Source organism: Amborella trichopoda, chromosome 4 (genome assembly GCF_054954075.1).
Source record: "Amborella trichopoda isolate Santa Cruz 75 chromosome 4, AtrichopodaSantaCruz75HAP2 v2.0, whole genome shotgun sequence".
Lineage (NCBI taxonomy): Eukaryota > Viridiplantae > Streptophyta > Magnoliopsida > Amborellales > Amborellaceae > Amborella > Amborella trichopoda.
In genome coordinates this window covers 40,198,702-40,205,690 of record NC_142339.1, presented here as the reverse complement: position 1 = coordinate 40,205,690, position 6,989 = coordinate 40,198,702, and positions in this window count along the sequence as shown.

The window sequence follows — 6,989 nt, the reverse complement described above, 5'->3', positions numbered from 1 at the left end:
ATTCTGGCAAACATGGTGGTGATCAGGTCAAAAAAGTGAAGAAAAGAAAATCAAGAAAATTTGGGAGAACCCTATCCCCAACGCTCTTCTCTGTTCCCCTCTCTTTAAGAGCTCCGAGTTCTTGGCAGCGTCAAACTTAAGCTATCCCACCTATATTTTGAAGCCTGTTATCCCAACCCAAGTTCACCACTAAGAATCCATCTCTCTAAGCTTTCATTGGCAAAATAATCATAAACAAGAAGCATCATTCCTTCTGAATACAAAAACCAATAATGAAGCTATATTCATATGCTTGATTTTCGGCAACTTTTCAACTTCAGCCACTGAGCCTTTTCCAAGCTGCATCTTACCAAAATTCTTCTTTACATTCTTAATGCTCACCAGTTCACCGTTACGAAGCTCAACTCCATAAACATAGCCAAATTTTCCTGTCCCAATGGAGCTTTTTTCTCTTTGAGGAGTGAGTAAACCTCGAGTTCCTATACCCCAAGAGAAGGAATGGAGTTGTAGGTGTTCAGGCGAGATATTTGCTGGAAAGAAGCACACGAAGAAATTATTCTGACAAACACATCAGGGTATGAGAAATCCTCTTGAACCAAAAAGGGGTATGAGAAATCCAAAATATTTTTTAGGCTTCAATACGGTGATTAGGGTTTTTTTTTGTCAAAATATTTCCTAAATTTCTTACTGTCAACTGAAAAAGAAATAGAGGAATCTAGATAGGACCGAAAGTGTTGAGGGAGGGAGGGAGGACGAGAGAGGAGAGAGAGACGATGTAGAGGGAAAAACTTTGGATATTAGAGAGAGAAATGAAATTTAGAGAGAGAGAGAGAGGTGCTTCGAGAGAAACGTGCAAAAAAACAAAAGTTTTGAGAGTGTCATTTTAGTTTTTGTTTGGGTAAAAAATTTATGATAAAAGAAATCCAGGGGTTGTGAAATAAAAAAAATAGAGGTTTTTTACATACAAGTAATATTTTCAATCTTAGAGTCTCAAAAGATATAAAAGTAAAAAATATAAAAAAATATTTTTTCTTTATAAAATTGAAGTCCCATTGAGGAGACCAATGTTTAAAAAAATGCCGAGTCGAACCGGACCCGGTTCGACTCGAGAATTGCTATGGACGGATCGAATCGGCGAAAAAACGGGAATCGTCATGTTCTAGAGAGAACCGGACGATTCTATATAGCGACTCGCCGATTCACTGTACGGACTCGCCGATTCCGTACAGTGAATCAGCGAGTCCCGTATGGAATTTTTTTTTTTTTTGTAATCTATGATAGATTTTTTTGTAATACTTGATCGATTTTTTTGTAATCCATGATCGAATTGCTTTTTTTTTTTTGTAATCCATGATCGAATTTTTTGTTTTTTTTGTTTTTTGTTGTAACCCATGATAGAATTTTTTGTAATCCATGATCGAATGTTTTGTAATACATGATCGAAATATTTGTTTTTTTTTTGTAATCCATGATCAAAATCTTTGTTTTTCTTTTTGTAATCCATGATCGAATTTTTTGTTTTTTGCTTTTTTTGTAACCCATGATAGAGTTTTTTGTAATCCATGATTGAATTTTTTGTAATCCATGATCGAATTGTTTTTTTCTTTTTTTGTAATCCACGATTGAATTTTTTGTTTGTCTTTTTTTTGTAATCCATGATTGAATTTTATGTAATCCATGATTGAATTTTTTGAAAATTTGTGATTTTTTTTTTTAATCCACGATCGAATTTTTTTTTGTAATCCATGATAGAATTTTTTGAAAATTTGTGATTTTTTTTTTTAATCCATGATCGAATTTTTTTTTGTAATCCATGATAGAATTTTTTGAAAATTTGTGATTTTTTTTTTTTAATCCATGATCGATTTTTTTGAATTTTTTTTTTTTTTTTTTTAATCCATATTATTCAAAGAGAAAATAAGAGAGATGATGATTCTGAGGCCACCCTATCCCAACCATATTATTCACATATCGAGTCCCAACAGCAACAGTGTAGGGATGAGCACGACAATGCAGGTGAGCATGAAGGATGGATAATCTTCGGCGATTTTCGATTGGGAACACAACAAAACACTAACACTCAGGGATTTGGGAATAGTCAGACGCCTGCTAATATCGATGATTCGTTTTTAGATCGAATCAATGAATTGTTAAACGAATTCAATCAATGGCACCAGCGTGACCAAGAAGAACAATAACGTCGTCTATCATTTTATTTTTAGATCATATGTTACTAATTTTATGCTTTATTGTAGTCCATGTATGTTGATATACTTATTCCATGATAATTATATGTTTATCCTTTTGTGTGATGTAAATTAAATGCTGAATGACGGTTCATGCAGGGAAAAAACATATCAATATTCGCATATTCATTCGAAAACATGAAAATTCTTAATGGAGTACCCTCATTTCTTATTGAATTCCTAAAAAACAATATTTATAATGAATTTTAATAATTTTTTCGGATTTTTTTTAAACTTTATTCTGACCGATTCACCCAATTTCGGATCCGAATCGTCGATTTGAGGATCCGGATAGATTTTTTGGAAGCCCAATCCGGATCACCGATCCGTTTTTTAAACCATTGGAGGAGACCATTGGTAATGGATTTTTTTTTTTTTTTTTTTAATATGAGAGGGTAAGATACTAAGTGGTTTAAGGGCCTAACTTTTCGTGTTTCCATCGCCTGAGGGTATTGAAGTGTATTGTTTAGGTACCTAACATTTGGCTACGTGTGGAAAGGATTACCTGAAGAAATAAAAAGGTGTATTGTTTAGGTACCTAACATTTGGGTACCTGTAGAAAGGGTTACTTGAAGAAATAAAATCAGAATGAGAGCCGCGCTATAGCGTGAGAGCCGCCGAGGACATCAATCTTAGAAAAGGGCTACTTGAACAGAGTGAGAGCCGCTGAGGACATCAATTGCGAAGCGTAGTGGTATGTTTTTAACGATCCTAGGTGGGCCTAACTTTCCACGTTTCCATCAACCAAAAAGAGAGATCTACTTCATCTCTTCCATTGGCGTGGTTAAAATCCTATTTTCTAGGGCTGGCAATGGGCCATGCCACCTACCGTGCTCGGTTGGCCCAGCCTGAAAAAGGTAGGGCCTAGGCCACAAACTATGGCACGAGGGCCAGGCTAGGGCACTGCCGGCCCGATTTGTCTGGACCGAGCTTTTTTTTGTCTTTTTATTTATTTATTGCCCTGCCCATTACCACCTTTTTTTATTTTATTCCTCCATCATTGCATTCTAAGATTGGAAAGAGAATGGATTTATAGCTGGTCGTGAATGTTGCAGCCGTTGGAACCCTGATGCAGACCAACAGCCCTTAAAACCGTTTTTTGGAAACGGATAAGCCTAGATGCTTTCAAAACCGAAACATTCATCTCTCTTACATCATCTTCATACAAACAAACATACACAAAGCACAATTAGAATTGCGTAATGATATTTTGCAACATCTAATTTTTCATAGAGAAATTGACCTGCAGTAGAAATAGTTGTAAGGCCTAACTTTATTAACACGGCGGAAAAGTATACAATGTACAATATTGATAAGGATTGAAATGTATTCTGACCTATGAAACATGAACATGCGTGTCAAAAGGTTTAATCATGTGTCGACGTTGGGTAGACATAGATATACGTATCAACAGTTCTAGAAACTCGTACGACACTCCTATACAGTCTCGTTTACATAAGCCACTATTCCTATAAATAAAAGTATACTTTTATTTCAAGTACTACTATACCTTCTAGGGTTTTTCCCTCTCCAAAGTCCTTATTTTTACTGCTTCCAAGTCGTAGACCTACGGATCTTCATCTCACCTCTTCGCCAAGGGCCGGTTTGGATATTTGGATTTTTCAATCTTGGAAAAAATCAATCCTAGAATTAAGATTTCCTGAAAATGTCAATTCCTTGTTTGGATCGCATACGGTGGAAACCAAGAAAGTGCAAATTTCCTGTTTGGATTGTCCGGAATATCTTTGTTTGCAAATGCAAATTCTCTCTTTCTTTCTAAAATTTTTGAGATAGTTTCCCTTTCCAAAATTTTACTACTCTTTCAAAAACTTAAAATTTGAAATAATTTCTCTCTAAAAATTTGAGATAGTTTCTCTCTCTAAAAATTTTATATACTTTCTCTCTCTAAAATTTAATATAGTTTTTCTCTAAAATTTTGAAATAATTTATCTCTCTAAAACTTAAAATTTTAGGTGGTTTCTCTCTAAAAAATTTTGAAATAGTTTCTCTCTCTAAACAATTCCAAATAGTTTCTCTTTCTAAACAATTTAAGGTAGTTTCTCTCTCTAAAATAGGATATAGTTTCTCTCTCTAAAATTTTATGGTACTTTCTCTATCTAAAACTTTAAATTTAAGATAGTGTCTTTCTAAAAATTTTGAGCTAGTTTCTCTCTCTAAGAAATTTTAGGTACCCTCGCTCTAAAATTTAATATAGTTACTCTCTAAAATTTTAATATGTTTTCTCTCTCTAAAACTTAAATTTTTAAGTAGTTTCTCTTCCTAAAATTTTTAGATAGTTTCTCTCTCTAAATTATCAGGTAGTTTCTCTCTTTAAAATTTTAATATACTTTCTCTCTCTAAAACTTAAAATTTGAGATAGCTTTTCTATCTAAAATTTTTCAAATAATTTCTCTATCTAAAAATTTAGGTACTATCTCTATCTAAAATTTGATATAGTTTCTCTCTCTAAAGTTTTAAGATATTTTCTCTCTCTAAAACTTAAAATTTAAGATAATTTATCTCTCTAAAATTTTCAAGTAGTTTCTTTTTCTAAAATTTTAATATGCTTTCTCTTTTTAAAACTTAAAATTTGAGATAGTTTCTCTATCTAATTGTTTTTTAGGGAAATGACCTTGTGAGACCCTCCCACACCCATGTGTGTAAGAACACAAATGATTACCATTAAATTTAACACATATTTCTAGAAAAGTCAAATTTCACACCCATGTGATAAATTTTTTAGATATGTGTCAAAATTTATGGTAATCTTTTGAGGTCCTACACACATGGGTATGGGATGGTCTCATAGGATCATTACTCTTTTTTTTAAATAGTTTATCTCTTTAAATATTTCAAGTACTTTTTTTATCTAAAATTTGATATAGTTTCTCTCTCTAAAAGTTTCAAGATATTTTCTCTCTAAAACTAAAAATTTGAGGTAGTTTATCTCTCTAAATTTTTTTTGGTAGTTTCTCTATGTAAAATTTGATAGAGTTTCTAATCTCGAAAATTTTAAGAAGCTATCTCTCTAAAAGTTAACATTTGAGATAATTTCTCTCTCTAAATGGTTTGAGGTATTTCTCTCTAAAAGATTTGAAGTAAGGGAAAAGTTTATATAAGGTTGCAACCTTAAAGTGTAGAATTGCAGATGCACTTCAAAAATCTATCGGAAATGTTGTTTTAATGTTAAAAAAACCCTCTAATCTATCATCTCGACATTGAGATGTATGAATATGAAAAAAGAAAAAAGTTTGAGTCTCGGAAATAGTGCATCTTGCAACACATTATCTAGACCGTCTATTTTCAAGATTTTCATATACTTATAGATCTACTTGATTTTAACCATTTTTAGATTTTAAAATTTTTTAATTAGGTTTGAAAATAGATTTTAAGATAATATTAATAAGTTTTTAAAACAAAATTACATGTTATGATAAAATTTTAAGGTGCGCCTTAATTGGATTGTTTAAGGTTGCAACCTTATAGAAACCACACCCTTTAAGTAATTGCTTTCTCTAAAATTTAATGTAAGTACTCTCTCTAAAATTTTAAAATATTCTCTCTCTCTAAAATTTAAGATTTGAGATGGTTTCTCTCTCTAAAATTTTAATATGGTCTCCCTAAGACTTTAAATTTGAGATAATTTTTCTCTCTAAAAATTTGAGATAGTTTTTCTCACTAAAAAAAATTGTATATTGTCTCTCTAAAAGACTTCGTATACTTTCTCTCGCTAAAATTTGACATAGTTCTCTCTCTAAAATTTTAATATGTTTTCTCTCTTTAAAATTTGATATAGTTTTTCCATAAAATTTTAGGGTGTGGTTTTTATAGCATTGCAATCTTAAACAATCCAATTAAGGTGCACCTCCAAATTTTATCATAACATGTAATTTTGGTGTAAGAAATTATTAGATTATATGAAATCTATTTTCATATCTACTTACAAAATTTTAAACTCCAAAAATGGTTAAAATCAAGTAGATCTATAACCATATAAAAATCTTTAAAATGGACGGTCTAGATAATGTATCGCAAGATGCACTATTTTTGGGACTCAAAATCTTTGTTTTGATCATATTCATACATCTGTATGTCGAGATGATCAACTAAAGGATTTTTCAACATTAAAACAGCCTGCTCCGATGGATTTTTGAGGTGCATCCGTATTTCTACATTTTAAAATTGCAACCTTATATAAACTTTTTCCAAAATTTTAATATTTTTTTTGTTCTTCAATAGCAAAATGAAATTGAGATTTCCAAAACTTAGGCTTAAAATGAGCATTAAGGAATCTCATGGAAATCTCAATTATAACGAAAATGTCAATTCTAAAAGACCAAACATGATTGGCCCAACTGTTTCAAGAAAAGTGACTCCTAAAAATCTGAATCCAATGAACGAAAGGGGCCTAAAGTTTTCCTTTCCCTTCTCGTTTAGTTTTACAAGTTTTTTGGATGCCGTACTTGTATTTGATAGTATTTAAAAGGAAAAAGTTTATATAGAGATGAAGCTCTAAACAATTAAATTACAGCCCACCTCAAAAACTTCACTAGAAGAGGTTGTTTTGATGCTCAAATATCCTCAAATTAATCATCTCGTTATCAAGATGCATGGACATGAGAAAATAATGGATTTCAAGATTTGGAAATAGTGCACCTTGTAACACATTTTTGGACCGTCAGTTTTTTAAATTTTAAATTTTACGTAGATTTGCTTGGTCTACACTATTTTTGAAGCATTAAA